The sequence below is a fragment of the Capsicum annuum genome, chromosome 11 (assembly GCF_002878395.1).
Source record: "Capsicum annuum cultivar UCD-10X-F1 chromosome 11, UCD10Xv1.1, whole genome shotgun sequence".
NCBI classification, from domain to species: domain Eukaryota; kingdom Viridiplantae; phylum Streptophyta; class Magnoliopsida; order Solanales; family Solanaceae; genus Capsicum; species Capsicum annuum.
The window spans coordinates 182,795,545-182,812,177 of NC_061121.1; positions in this window are offsets into that span (position 1 = coordinate 182,795,545).

Below are 16,633 nucleotides of genomic sequence, written 5' to 3' on the forward strand. Positions count from 1 at the left end.
ATAAAATGACCACATGTTCTCATTTATTGCCAGTTCATGCATCATAGTCAGCCGAGGATTATGCTAGACTCTATCTCAGAGAGCTGATTAAGTTACACGGGATTCCATTATCTATTATTTCAGATAGAGGTACTCAATTTACCTCTTAGTTTTTGAAGGATTTTCATAAGGGTCTTGGTACCCAAGGTCATATCAGTACAACTTTTCATCCTCAGACAGATGGTAAGGTACAACAGACCATTTAGACTTTAGAGGTCATGTTGAGGTCCTATGTTATTTACTTTAAGGGTATTTGGGATGACCATTTACCTTTGATTGAATTTTCTTACAATAATAGTTATCACTCCAACATCAAATGGCTCCATTTGAAGCTCTCTATGGAATGAGATATTTAAACACATAAGGATTCTGGCCCTTAGTTCTTAGATTTATGGTCTTTATACAGGATACAACTAGGGGAAATAAATCATACGCTGGGATATGAGTGGTATGAGTTTGTCATATGCTGACCAGTGTTGGTTGATGGGTTAGATTGGGTTTTGGAATGGATACAACTTGGGTGGTATGAGTCGTATTGATGGATACGGATTGTTTGGTTACTGTACTTAATCTTAGACTTGGTAAACTAAGTTGGATCTGAGTATGAATAAATCACCATGAGACGTAAGAGAGGGTACGAGTCATACTATGGACTTGTATGGTTGGTAGTATTCAATCTTCTTTAGAATTCTATTCTGCCAAGTGTACGGATCATGGTTACTAGTCATATACTTGGATAAGACATGGTTTGTGGTAACTTATACCTTGGACAGTATTGGGTCCAAAGGATACGACCTTGGGTATGAGTGGTGGGTACCACTCGTATTAGAGAGTACGACTAGTATGGATAGTTGTACATACTTGATAGGATTTTTGGGAGTTTGAGTAAGGGTAATCTAAATATTTACCACTTAACCCAATACGGCTCCATGACATATATTCCTATTGGAAGTTTATTTTCCCTATTATTCTATTCATTAACACTTAGAAACTTCTCTTAAACACTATATAATTCTCAATTAGGGTTTTGGATAGAGGAAAGCTAAGGTTTCATCTTAAGGACAAATTTGAGGCTTGTGTTGGTGATTTCTGTCCAACATCTTCTTGGTTTAGGACATGTTCTCTTCCCTCATTTTTAGTTCCACTAAAGGCATGGTTTTATCAATGTTTTCATGGTTTGTTATTGTATGGTTTTGGGTTTTCAAATATAATAAGAGGTTTTTGTTATAAATTCTTAGTTATGGTTTTCCCATGTTTTAAATATGCTTTTATATGCTATAATATGGTTTTGGATAATTGGTTGCATGGGAATAGTTATTTTCTAATTTTCTTTGGTTTTGGAAATGCTATATTCCCAATATGTTTGATATAATGCATATCAGAATATTTTCACTAATTGTTGGATTTTCATGAAACTATTGCTTAGTTTAAACTTGGTAATGGAACCCTAAATAGTTAAATGGTTTGGAATGGTCAAAATGGAATGGTTATGGGTTTAACAATCATCCTTGTAGAGTACAATGGAATCCCCTAAGAAAAAAAATAGAACACTTGTGGGGTACATAGGACTCCGCCAAGTAACTTTATTAATGGGTACACTGGAATCCCTTTATCTTAGAAGGTCTGGCTAAGGACAATACTTACAACTTATAGTTGATATGATGATACCACTATACGTAGCCTCTATTAATAACAATGGTTTGGTTAGAAATAGTTTTAATTGGGCAATAATGGCAGGGTGTGATAGCTAACCATAAAAGTGGGAGTTCAATTAACAAACACTAAAAATTTATCTTTTTCGACATAAGAGGTAGGTCAAGGTGACCTTATATGATACTATAAGATACAATGAAATCCTTAAAGTACATTGTACATATGTATCATAGAGGGTAAGGTTAATTGGGAATCCCCTACTCTAATGGTATCTCTAGTTAGTGTAGATACATGCATCGGGGCTCGTTCAAGGGGTTACACTAGACCCATATAGCCCGTGGGTGGTTAAGAATAGTTAAGATGCATATACCCAGGTTAATGGTTTCAAATACATTCTAAACCGGGTGCCTTTTCTTAATACAGTTATATATATATGTATATATATGGTTTTTATGCATATGTATGGTTTACTTGGTTTCGTTAAATGGCATAATTTTATCCATATCCTGAGTTCATGCTAGAGTTCATCGGCTAACCCATCTTTGAGCGGCTGTATCCCCACGCGATGTAGGGACCGACCCTTTTGCTTTTCCTGCATAGTGATTGGATATTCGGGATCAACTTTTGGATTAAAGTAGTGAGCTTCTATCTATCCAGAAGACTCTATTTTATGGATGTTATTTCAAACTTTGGTTTATTTATGGATATTGGATTTAGCTATGGTTGGGGGCATATCCCAACAAAAATTTGGTGTTCTTTTGATTAAAGGTTTTTGTGGAACTAGAAGGGGTTGGTATAGGCATGATCATTATTGGTGTCAGCTTTAGTATTCGCATTGGTGTTGGTGCTGATATTGTAGGACTAAATTTCTTGCTATTCTATCCGCTTTTATTTTGGGATTATATAATTATTATGGAACTTATATGGGTATAGTTTGTGGTTTGGTTTAGTTATCAGATGGGTTTGGGCCATTGGAATCGATTGGGTCAGTCTCGGTAATAGACCTATCCTAGAGTCTGTAATTTGGATAATTATGCTATCGTGTTATATGCTTGAAATTTGGCCAACTCAGGGCAGGCGGCTGGAGGTTGAGTTAGGTAATAGGGGTGGTCTCCGATCCCAGTAGGACTTGGGACACCTATTACTACAAGGCCCTTGGTTGGGTCATGTCAGGTTGGTATCAGATCCTTAGGTTCATGGTCAATCGGGAGTTCACAAGGTCGTGTCTAGTTGAGTCTCTTTTAAGGGTGTATAGTGCGCCACACTCATAAGAGAGAGGTTATAAGTCATTTAGGAATGTTTTGCTTTCTTGATATTGTGTTTTAAAGATGAAGTTTAAGTCCTAGAATTTCAATTAATCCTTGATTGTTCGCTTTTTAGATCATGCCTCGATGATCTTGAACACAAGGAAATTCGTCCGTCCTATCTGGGGACGATTTTGATTAGGTATACCCTATACCTAGAGTTCGTACTCAATTTTAGGGTCCTTGCCTTTATTGTTCAACATATACCTCAGATGCTACTAGTCCTCCTTAAGGTGAGGTAACTAATGTGGAATTTTGTTAGTCAATTTAGACTATTACTCTTTTGGTTGCTGCTCAGGCTGAGCAGGATGCGTTTTTGTTTAGCTACCTTTGGAGGCCACAAGGGTTTGCCAAGTCAAGAAGATGAATCCTCATACTTTTATTGGTGTGAAGGTGGAGGATGATACTTAGGGTTTCTTAGATCAAATGGAGAAGATATTTAGAGTGATGTAGGCCACTAATTTGGAAAGTGTGAATTTTGCAGCTTATCAACTAAAAGATATTGGGTACCTATGGTACGAGGAGTGGGATAGGGATAGGGGTGACATGTGTCCCCAAGGTAGTTATAATTTATGGGTATAGGATTCCCAATCTCAGGTGAGTGTGGAACTATCATCTTCTTCATGTCCTCCTTGACAGTTATGTGGTTGTCTTCATTGGGTCTTTTGCGATGAAATAAGGGACAAGTGTTTTAAATATGGCAGTAAGGCTATATTCTCAAAAACTGTCCGATTGGTAATGGTTCTTCGGGAGCAATCAAAGCACCAGTGCCTAGTGGTTTGGCTTCGATATCTACTCCTATTATTAGTACTGCGATAGGCAAGAATAGGTTGTATGCTTTTGAATCTCAAAACGAATCATAGATATCGCCTAATGTCGTTACTGGTATGTTACAACTTTTTTCTTGTGACACATATTGTCTGCTTGATTCAGGGTCCACTCTTTCCTATATGAACCCATATGTTTCTATATCTTTTAGTTTTGACCCTGAGGTTGTTTCAGATCCTTTTTCTATTTCTACCTTGGTAGATGAATCAATTATTACTAAAAGTGTTTATAAGGGGTGTGTGGTATCTGTTGGTAGCAAGAAGACCTTGGCAGATATGTTTGAGCTGGATATGGTAGATTTTGACGTTATTCTAGGGAAGGATTGTTTAGACTTTTTTTACGCATCCTTAGATTGTCAGACTCGTAAGGTTGTCTTTAGGTTCCCCAATGAACTAATTATAGAGTGGGAGGGTGGTTCCCTATCTCCTAGGGGAGGTTTATTTTTTTTTATCTTAGATCTCGGAGATTAATTTCCAAAGGGTGTCTTTAGCACTTGGTCTAGGTTAGAGATTCTAACTTTGAGGGTCCTTCTTTTTTTTATAGTTCCGGTGGTAAATTAGTTTCTTGAGGTCTTTTCAAAAGATGTTCCTGGTGTTCTTCCAGATAGAGAAATCGAGTTTGATGTTGATTTGGTTTCGGATACTCGCCCAATATCTATTCATCCTTATAGATTGGTTCCATCTAAGTTGAGGGAACTCAAGGAGCAACTTAAGGACCTTCTAGATAAGGGGTTTATTCATCCTAGTGTATTCTCGTGGGGTGCATTGGTGTTATTTTTGTGCAAGAATGATGGTTCCCTTTGGATGTGCATTGACTATCGGTAGTTGAATAAGGTAACGGTTAAGAACAAGAATCCTTTTCCAAGGATAGATGACTTATTTGATCAGATGCAAGGTGCCAAGTTCTTTTCTAAAATAGACCTTCGGTCTAGGTATTATTAGCTTAAGATTAGGGAGAATGATATCCCTAAGTTGGATTTTTGTACTAGGTATGGGAACTTTAAATTCTTAGTTATTTTATTTTGCTTAACTAATGCATCGACGTCATTGATGGATTTGATAAAAACAGTTTTCATGCATGTCACAAGCCGAGGATACCCCCTAGTCACGACAACGGTGCTTATGGTCACAAGTGACCACAAACTAACCCATGAACTGGTACCTGCTGTTAGCACTGAATAAAATAGTAATACAACACATGTGCAGAAGATAAGCTGATAAGATACTGTTAATCTAAAATATTGAAATACGTAATACTGACAATTATGAAACAACTGGCAAAACTGAAAGAACTGACCGACTGTCTACCTAATTTTCTGAAAGCCTCTAAACATCATGAGGTGTTGATGGGACAGGGGCCAACTAACTCCAACTAACTGACCATAAGAAGGTACTAAATTAACTTAGAAAAACATATCATGTCCTCAATGGACGAGGACTCACCACTACTGCTGCTGGCTAATGCTGAGTTTTCTAAGAACAACCGGGAAGCTGAGCATTTGAACCTATGATATAAGACAACATAGCGCAAACAAAAGTATGTGATTAGCACTTTGAATATACTGGTATATGGGATAAGGACTTGTTGAAATGAATGAGATAACTGAGTCTGAATGCATGAACATGTCATGTCTGAGAATGCAAGACAAAGCTTAAACATGTTAGAGATAATCTGAAATTTGAAAGACTAAAATCTGCATAATTAAACAACTAACAATCTGTACCCTTGGTGAAGAAAAACTAGTATGAGATACACTAAAATACTGACTAAAACTATGTGAGCTATAATGTAACGAACAAGCCCCAATCTAAGCTAATCGGGGTCCAAACTATAACCCTAGTTGGAAAGGTGTCAGTACCTTGCCATGAGTACTAGCACAGGGTTGTGCGGATCCACTAATCTGATGTCCTAAATGACTAGGAAGTCATTCAAAAACTGGTGGGTGACCCGTAAGAGAGTTTTAGTCCTAAACTAGCGGGTGACATCTCATAATCCTATGTTGGATACATAGTTTTGGAACTTAGGGACTAATACTAAGGACCAGTCCTAACTGGAAGGTGTGCCCCTATCCCTAGGTTTGATTGGTGCTAAATTCTATTCCTAACTGAATTGACACTGGTACAGAACTGAACTAAACTCACCTGAACATTATTTCTGATAGTGCTTATCATGATTATAAATATCTAAGTACAATGAAAAGTTTCATGGCTTAATTGACTTACTACTTGAAAAACCTGAAATCATGTAAAACACATAGGTATCGGGTGTTCATAACCCACCAGCACTGAATAATCATAAAATATGATATCAAAACTTATAACTGTGTTGTGGAATCATGGTTAAAAGACCCAAAACATATCCATTTCACCAAATAATTTAAAAGTATGAACTGAACATGGGAACATGTTAAAGCACGAGATAACAACATGATTACATGGCTAAATTCACAATTCGATATTATAACCTGAAATTCACTTAGATATGACATGATAAATTGGAACTTGAAGCATGAGATTACCTGATTTTCATAGAATCATACTTGGCCATGAATTGAGTTCAACTACTAAGGAAAAACATGAATAAAACCCATCTTGAATATATGCAACTTCATAATAAAGGAAAAACCTCATATTTTATTCCAAGAAGATGATTTTGGGAGCCATGGGTGAAAGAGACCCGTGGATGAACACCTACATACCTCAATAGATTGTTTTCTTGATGATTTATTGATGGTTTCTTGAACTTGGAGGCTTGAAATCTTGATTTCTTGAAATAAAATTTGGATTTTGTTCTTGGGAAGGGAGAAGAGTTTCTTGAGAGCACTTTTGAGTGAAAAGGGCAAATAATGCCCTTTTGGGAGTCCCAAATCATGTTAAGGACGAATTGGGTGTAGTAGAAATGACTTAAATGCCCCTTGGGCACTTAAATCAAGAACCTGGGTGGGATACCCTTGCCACTCCGCGACCCTTGCTTGGGGTAAGCCACTATCACGTCGCGAACCCCTCTCACCTATAAATCTACCCTCATGCTGTGGAGCTATCACGAGGCTTCGCTGTTTTAGACATCTGAACACGTCCCAAACCCCATAAAAAAAATCCTAAAACTCTCCTAAGACATACTTTTCAACTCCCTAAACATGACTCAACTAAAAACCCAACATTTTGGGGTCAGGAAGGACAGAATAAAAATTCATAAAGTATAGGGGTCTTGAAAATGACTAATTCCTTAACACTTAGTGAGTAATTTCAAGTCTTGGACCCCTTAAATATGCAACTAAAGCAGAACCAAGCTTAGGATCTTACGAGGTATTATAATATCTCTCCTTTGGGAATATTCATCCTCGAATGATACTGGCTAGACTGAGAATACTAAGGTATCTGAGATCATATACCAAGCATGTATGACATGGAATATGATTACATAACTAAGCCTTAAGCATGAAACATTAACCGAACTGATTTCGTGAATGTATGTAATAATGTGAGAACAGTTACAAGGCTGAAACTGGGAATGAAAGAGTCAATCTAATGAAAATCATTACATCAAGTTGAATCTGAGTCTGTGGAGAAAGATGAGGGTACTTGGCTCGCATATCTTCTTATACTTCCCAAGTAGCTCCCTCAACAGACTGATTCCACCATAGAACTTTAACCAATGGAGATTCTTTATTCCATAGCCTACGAATCTAATGATCAATGATCTCAACGGGACCATCTTCGTAGGAAAGGCTATACTGAATATCTGTACTTTCTAAAGGAACAACAACAACCAAATTACTAATGCGTTTCTTTATAAAGAAACATGGAAAAACGGATGAACTAATGCCAAATTTTGCAAAATCTTTTCACTCCTTTCTTATGCAAAATTTTCAAATAGACTAAGTCACCAACCTCAAACTTAAGATCTCTCATCTTCACGTTTGTATAAGATATGTAATGACTTTAGGTTATCTTCATCCTTTCCCGAATCAACTAAACTTTCTCCGTTACATCTAACAGAAAATCTAGCCCTATCAAAGCAGCCTCACCTACATCAAACCAACCAATGGGTGATCTACACCTCCTTCCATATAGAGCCTCAAACAGAGCCATTTGAATACTAGAGTGATAACTATTATTATAGGCAAACTTAATCAAAGGTTATTGGTCATCCCAACTATCTTTAAAGTCAATAACACATGCCCTTAACTTGTTCTCTATGGTCTAAATGATCCTCTTTTCCTGGCCATCTGTCTAAGGATGAAATGTTGTACTGAGATGAACTTGGGTACCAAGACCCTTTTGGACAGCCTTTCAAAAGTGTGAGGTAAACTAAGTACCTTTATAAAAAATGATAGGCAAGGGAATCCCATAAAACTTAACCAACACCCTAAGATAAAGCCTTGCATAATACTCAACTGAGAACAAAGTGTGAACTGTTAAGAAATGAGCTGATTTGATCATTCTATCCATAATGATCCAAATCGAATCATACTAACGATGCGTACGACGCAACCCTATCACAAAATACATGTTCACTACCTCCCATTTCCAAGTAGGGATGCTAAGCATGTGCAATGTACTACTAGGTCTTAGGTTATCTACTTTGAACTATTGACAATTTGCACAGTTATCCACAAACTTAAAAATATCCTTCTTTATACCATTCTACCAATAGATTTACCGTAAATAATGGTACTTCTTAGTGGATTCTGGATGGATAGAGTATCGTTCACCATGCAATTCTTCTAGTATTTGCTGCCTCCAATCATTAACACATGGAACACATAACCTTCCCTGACAATGCATTACACCATCTGCCCCATGGGAGAAAACCTCAACCTTCTGATCTCTAAGTACCTCCTTCAACTTAACCAAACTGGGATCGCTATCTTGATTTTCCTTCACTTTTGTAACCAATGAAGATTCTGAACCATTCTGAACCCATACACTACCTTTAGCTGAATCAAACAACTGAATACCTAATTTGGCATGCTGACTAACTTTTTCTTATCTCCCTCAACATGAGAAACACAACAACTAGAAAACCTATTAATGGCATCTGACAATACATTGGCCTTACCCGGATGATACAACACACTCATATCATAATAATTTAACAAAACAAGCCATCTCCTCTGGTGAAGATTCAGATATTTAAGTGTAAGCACATACTATAAACTCTTATGATCCGTGAACACATCAACTTAAACCCTATAAACATAATTCCTCCAAAATTGTAAGGCAAAAACAATAGCTGCCAACTCAAAATCATAGGTTGGATAATTCTTTTCATGGGGTTTAAGTTATCTAGAGGTGTAGTCTATGACCTTACCTATATGTATCAATACACAACCAAGACCAACTCTGGAAACACCACAATATACTACGAACCCATATGTGCCATCTGGTAGAGTCAAAACTAGGGCGGAAGTGAGTCGAGTCTTCAACTCCTGAAAAATCTTCTTGCATGAATCTTACAACTGAAAAAATTTGACTTTCTTCTGAGTCAATCAAGACATGGGTTTTAATCGAAGAAAAACCTTTAATAAACCATCTATAATAGCAAGCTAAACCCAAGAAGCTCCTGATATCTGATAGAGAGATAGGTCTAGGCCAGTTTCTCACTGCTAGGGTGTTTTGAGGGTCAACTCAAATGCCATAACCAAAAATAATATGGCCAAGGAAATCTACTGATATTACCAAAAAATTACAATTACTGAATTTGTGAACAACTGATGAGCTCTAAGGGACTACAATGTAAAATTTTCAGATGATTTGCATGATCATTCTCATTACGAGAATAGACAAGGTTGTCATCAATGAAAACTATGACAAACATATCCATATACTTATTTATATCCTTGTTCCTTAAGTCCATGAAAGCTACAGGGGAATTCATTAGCTCAAAAGACAAAACTAGGAATTCAAAGCGACCATACCAAATTCTGTAAGTTTTCTTTGAAATGTCACATTCTCTGACTTTAAGCTGAAGATAGACGGATCTAAGGTCAATCTTAGAGAAATAGTTGGCACCCTAAAGTTGGTCAAACAAGTCATTAATTCTGGGGAGTTGATACTTATTCTTCATTGTGACTATATTCAACTGACGAAAGTTGATGTACATTCTGAGAGAACCGCCTTTCTTATGCATAAAAATGACTAGAGCGCCTTGTGGAGAAATTCTAGGCCTGATGAAACCCTTATCTAAGAGGTATTTTAACTTTTATTTTAATTCCTTAAGTGTAGCAGGAGCCATTCTATAAGTTAGAATAGAGATAGGCTGGGTGTCTGGAAGAAAATCTATTCCGATATCGATTTGCCTCTCGAGAGGGACAACGGGAAGATATTCAAGGGACACATCTTGAAATTCATTTACAAATAAAACTAACTAAAGACTTGGAGCCTTAAAATTTGAGTGTTTTACTCAAGCAAGATGGTAAATACACCCCTTAGATATCATATTTCTTGCTCTAAGATAGGAAACAAACTGACATTTTAGTACTGAAGTACTGCCCTTCCATATAATGACTGGTTAATTGGAAAACATAAAAAAATGGCTCTATTTCCATATTCAACTAAGGTATAACATGAGTGGAGCCAATTTATGTTGAGAATGACATCAAAATCAGTTATCTCTAACTATACAAGATCAACAGAGGTAATTTTCTAAGATACTGTGATCGAGCAATTTTTGTATACCCATCTGGCTATAATGGATTTACCCATTACAATAGACACTGAGAAAGTCTCTGCTAATATTTTGGGACTAACATCAAAATTAGTGAAGCTCTGGGGTCTAATAAAACATAAACATAAAGATAAAATACCTGTAACATTTCTATAACCACATCAGGAGAACTTTCCTAATCATGCCGAGTTTGGAGAGCATACAATATCTTTTGATGTGGACCACTGGTTTCACTAGAAATGGAACTTGCTGTGTCGGGCGACCTGTAAGAGCTAATAAAAGATTAGACTGGCCCTGCTGGCACGAATTCTTTCCCCTTTAAGCAACTACTGGACAGGCTAGGATCTTGTGTTCTGGCTTGCTTCATTCAAAACATGCATCACTACCTGCTCTACGTTCACCTTGGTAGTTCCTAACATATTTCCTATAGAGCGGATTAGTATGACCACTGTTTATACTACCTTAGGACTTAGAGTCTGGCACCCTATCCCAACTGTCTTACCTGAACTTAGGCATTAGCGCACTAGCTAAAGATGGAGCTGGGACAGAAAATTTCTGATGGAACTGTGAATGGTTACTTCCTTCTGACCTTGGTTGTGAAAAGTTAAAACTACATATTTTGTCCCTCTTATTCTCTCTTTATTTATCCTCAAGTTTTTCTTTCTCAATTTACTGAGTATGAACCATATGTATAGATACACTTCTTTACCACACTATCAGACACATCAAACACAAACTTACTCATTCTAGACCTATTTTTAACCACCAATGTAGAATCATACCTCCCCATCCGAGTGAACTTAAGCTATTTCTCCTTTATGCTCATATTACCCTTGTTCAAGTTGATGAACTCCTGAACCTTAGAGTCCCTCTAACCTATGGGAAAGAACATGTCCAATGAGGCTTCAGAAAACTCCTCCCATTTTAAAGGCCCACATCAACACCTTGGTCCTCTTTCCACTTCTTAAACTAGGTATAAGCTACATCTTGTAAGTGATATGCAACCAACTCTACACTCTTACTCGAAGTGATGCCTGTGATATCTATCAATTTTTTCACCATTTCTAAAAACTCCTACGGATCCTCTAAGAATTAGATCTGGAAAACAGTGAGGGATTTCTCCAAGTGAAATCTTGAATTCTAGTTGTGGTTGTATTTACCACTAGATTTGCTGGGGAATAGCCTACTTGTTGTTATGAGAAGCTACAGAATGGGATAGGGTAGTGAAAGCGGCCTTCAATTCAACGTGAGAGACATGCTCATTCAGGGGATCTTCTTGCACAGGTGGTGGTGCAGGCTGATCCCCATTCCTTCTTCCATTGTTTCTTATAGGAGGAATTATCTATAAATGAAATAAAGGATGGATTAGAAAGAGGAATTAAATATAGATCATACTCTTTCACATGACATGAACATTGAAAAAGGAGAAACTTTTAAAGAACATCTCATAGCCTTTTGTCCATAAGTATGGAGCACTTTAAACATATTCACAAGACTTTACTCAACTCAACTTTCAGACTCCTGATGTGTTAGAATTTTGTAAAATAATTAAGACTTTTTAACTTGAAATAATTGTAAGTTCTTAAGTAATTATTGATGTTTTTGATGTTATTTCTTAAGATTTTGTAGGAAAGTCAAGATTCGTGGAAATAAATAACAATAGAGCTAAAGAGATCAAATTTGGTGTAAATAAGCTAAAGTGTAGCTAACGACAATTCTAAAGCACCGTCATACATGGGACAGACTGTCAAAGTTTCCATCAAACTTAGACAGAACCTGAGAAGCTGAGATAAAATGGAAAGATGTTTAGGATGGGCCATTAAATATGTCACATGACATCAAAATCTTTGTCATCCAGAGGCAAAGTATATTGATTTTCAGTGAGTTGTGATGGCAGTTTTCATGCACTGTTAAGTTTTTGACACACCATCAGGTTTTCCATTTGAAGAGTCAGAAGATAACAATTCACTGGAATCTTTGATGACATCTCACACACATCGTCAGGTATTTGACACGCCGTCAAAAGCATCATCGTCTAATTCGAAGAGAAAACTGAAACTTTAATTATATTTCCTAATTTACGGTTGACTATGTAAAGACTTGTTTTAGGGTTTTTAAAAGGGGAATCATTGTCTATAAAAAAAAGGTACACTGGGAAGAGAAGCACCTACATTGCTCTCTTTCACCAAATATTCATCTTGTTTCTTATCAACTAATTTTAGGTTTCTACCTTATGATTAAATTGAAGAAACTATTTGATGTTTTCCATCTATTCGTAAGTTTATCCTTAGCATCATGACTTCAACTTGTTATTTCATTCATCAAATCATGAGCAGCTAATTCCATTAGCCGGAGTTATGGGATCCATGGAGTAGGCTTTGATGGGTTACTAGGTATTTAATGGATTCAAAGAGTAGTAGAACGTCTTGAAATTCTATTGTTTTAACTGAAATCTATCGGTTGCAAACATTAGATTATGCCTTAGGTTTTATTTTCTTCTAATGTAGAAATAGATTAGAGGTCGTGAATTATCAACAGGGACTCGGAAGCTACCAACCTTCTGTTTAATGATTGATGCCGCAACTGGATTAATCTACCTGATATAACATTCTATTGGAAATAGATAAGTTATCTAAGTTCGAGAGAATTAAATAATAAATTGTCTGTTGACATCGAGAGATAAGTCAGAAAGTATCATAGTCAAGGATAGTCTGCTGTTTTACTTACTTCAAGATTCCCAAGAACTACCTAGTACCTGTAAAGTCCCAAAAGACATAGTGAACATAACTCTGGTTTCCTATTTATATTGACTACAAACATTAATATTGAAGTGACAATATTACTTGATACTTTCAAAACCCCCATCTTAATTTTATATTTTCGTACCATTTATTTGAATTGAACTTGTAGCTATAGCTTCAAATTAGCTTAATAACCACTCACATTGTTCCTTGTGGATTCGACCCTGACTCTAAAGTTGGGTAAATATATTGACAACGACCGCGTTACATTAATTTGAGGTATAAGTTTAGCGTTATCAAAAATGGCGCCGTTGTTGGGGAACAATTTGGCGTATTGAGTTAGTTTGGAATTTTGGCCTACTTGCTTGAATTCAACGTGTAAATATTTGTCTGTGATTTCCTTTGTTTCTTGTGTTAGATAGATTTTCTTTATTTTTATTCATTTTTTCCTATGGCATCATGGAATAAATGTAAGTTTGATGGTTGGAAATCTTATTTGGATGATCCATGTCCATATTGTGATGGACCCTACTTTTGGCAAGATTTAGATATGCTCTTAGGAGAGAGATATGTGCACCATCTCCATTCTATTAGGAGTATAATTATTCATTATATAGTGGTCAATATGGATATTGGAGTGATTGCCCAAATGCCCACTTCCCCAATTATGCTAACCCAAGTTCTAGTTCTTTTTATGAGTATGACAGGTCTTATGGTCAAGAAAAGAAAGAACGCAGCACTGGAAAGAGGGACATTGAAGCTATGCTTCAACTACTGTTGGATCGTATAGACACAATGAATGATACCATATGTGACATACGTCAAGACATTAGGGCATTTAATGAGGGAAGAGAAAAAATAGAAGAGATAGATATCAAGGTCAATCCTCCAAAATACTTTTCTACATTATGTTTAGTTGATATCTTGTCTGTGGAATCATTTAAAATAATGGAAGAGTGTGACAATGAAGAGCAGGATTCCTATACTGATGATGAGCTTGATGTTGATTAACCCTTGGAGATTTCCCAACCAATCGAGCCAACCATGATAGATAATGCCAAGATTGAGGAAATGATGCTAGAGGCAAAAGAATAAGCCAAGCCAATCTCTTATGAAAACTCTAGCCCAATTCAAAGAAAAAATATCAAGAAGATGAATAAAAGTAAGTGTGTAGAGGATAGTGTAAATTTTGAAGTAGGATTTGTTGGGCCACACTCGAAGCATTTTTCCATATCATGTTTAGATAATATCTTGTTTGTGAAATCATCTAAAATAGTGAAAGACTGTGAAGATGAGGAACAAGAATCCTATATTCTTTATTTTACACTTGATAAGTAACACAAAAACACACCTTGCTTTAAAGCTAAGTTGTTTACCATGTATCATCCATTACTCAGCTTCTTAATCTTTGTACCACCTCCCTATGAGTGAGGCAAGAAAATGAACTCTAAGTTGGGGGTAAAGTTCATATCCTCAAGATGGAGGAAAAAACTGAGTTAGGTCGTGCCGCGATACTAAATTAGGCACTTCTTGGGAGACAACCCAAGGTATTTTATTGTTTGTATTTGTATTATGTGATTGACATCAGATCTTCACACCCATGGTGCCACAGGTATGTTTCTAACTCTCTTGTTTTGGATTGGAGTATTGGGAACATTGCATGATATTAAGTTGAGGGTGAGGCTACTTGTGGGTGTGATGTCCTTTTGGGGTTTTTATTATCGTGCCTCTTTTCCCGGGAGTCTTGTTCCTAGTAGAGCCGACATATTTAGGCATATTGTGTTTGTTTTGTAATGTATTATGGTTAACTAGAGAAAAATAAGTATCTAGAGCAGTTGACATATTTTTGTTGATTTTTAAGACTGATAAACACCTCTCCGTTGGTCTATTTTGTAACTATGTGATATGTATTTATATATGGCTACTGTGAATCTTTTTATGGCATTAGTACTAGGGACATGATAATCACTACTAATAATTGCATGAACTAAATGGGAAGTAGCTTATGATGTACCAATGTGCCATGTGTATGTGAGGTCTTACTCAATTCCCCCTGTGTGTTGAATCTAGAACTTTCCCAACTAGTCTTACCTTGATTGAAAGATAGGGGTTAGGAAAGGATCATAGAACATTTTGATTTTTAAGTCATTTTTTTTCCTAATTACCTTTCGTGTATGCATGTTATCTCTTGATCCCTATTTTGAGCCTGAATTGACCATTTCTTTCTATGACACTTATCACCTTCCCATTTAGATCATAATGAACCTATTTTGGCCGTGGTCCTCCTTGGACACTGTGCACCTTGACTTAGGTAAACAACATAAGTTGAGGGTGGCTATTATAGGGGTGCGTGATGTAAACTGGGTATGAAGAAAGGTAGAATAAAAGGAAAATAATAAGTGAAAAAAATTAAAAAGATGGGTGGTGTGGAAGAAAAATAAGAAAAAAAAAGAGTGAAAAAGAAAAGCCACATCCATCTTGAATAATGTGTGATCAAGAAAAGGAGAAAAAGAAGAAAAAGGTTAATAAGTGAACCCCAAAAGTTAAGGTAGTGCCAAGGAGGCTTAGTCACTCTATATGTCATTGAATATCATACCAGCCCTTAGACTACCTTACAAGCCAAAGAAAAGACCTATAGTGATCCTAACTTACCTGTCTGGATGCCTTGGTAATGAAAATAAGGTCAAGCATATGGTATTTAACATGCATTGATTGGAATTTCTTTCTGAGAGTGAGTGTCTCTTAACCGTCCCCGCATGACATGCTTGATTTCATATATGAGTGAGGAGGGACTTCTTTGTTGTAAGGGCATATTGGTTGCATTGCTAGCTGTTTACTTGTTTGGGTAGTGTAACTTGTACATATGCATGGTTATTATTGGTGAATTGATGCCATATCTTGATTCCTTTGGGTCACATTGTTAATCTTTATTGATATGCACAATTGGATTTATAAGTAATTGAATGGGGAGAGTGGCATGAGTTTTGAGCTAAACTTGATAATCAACTATGATAGTTATCTTATGTGTCTCTTGGTTAAGCATCGTAGTATGGTGTTATGTAGTTGCTTGAGGACAAGCAATTGTTTTAAGTTGAGGGTGTTGATGTGCTAGATTTTTGTAGCACATTTAAGACTTTTTAACTTGAAATAATTGTAAGTTCTTAAGAAATTATTGGTGTTTTTGATGTTATTTCTTAAGATTTTGTAGGAAAGTCAAGATGCATGGAAATAAATAACAATGGAGCAGAAGAGCTGAAATCTGGTGTAAATAAGCTGAAGTGTAGCTGATGTCAATTCTGAAGCGCCTTCATACATGGGACAGACTGTCAAAGTTGCCGTCAAGCTTAGACAGAACCTGAGAAGCTGAGATGAAATGGGACGATGTTTAGGACGGGCCGT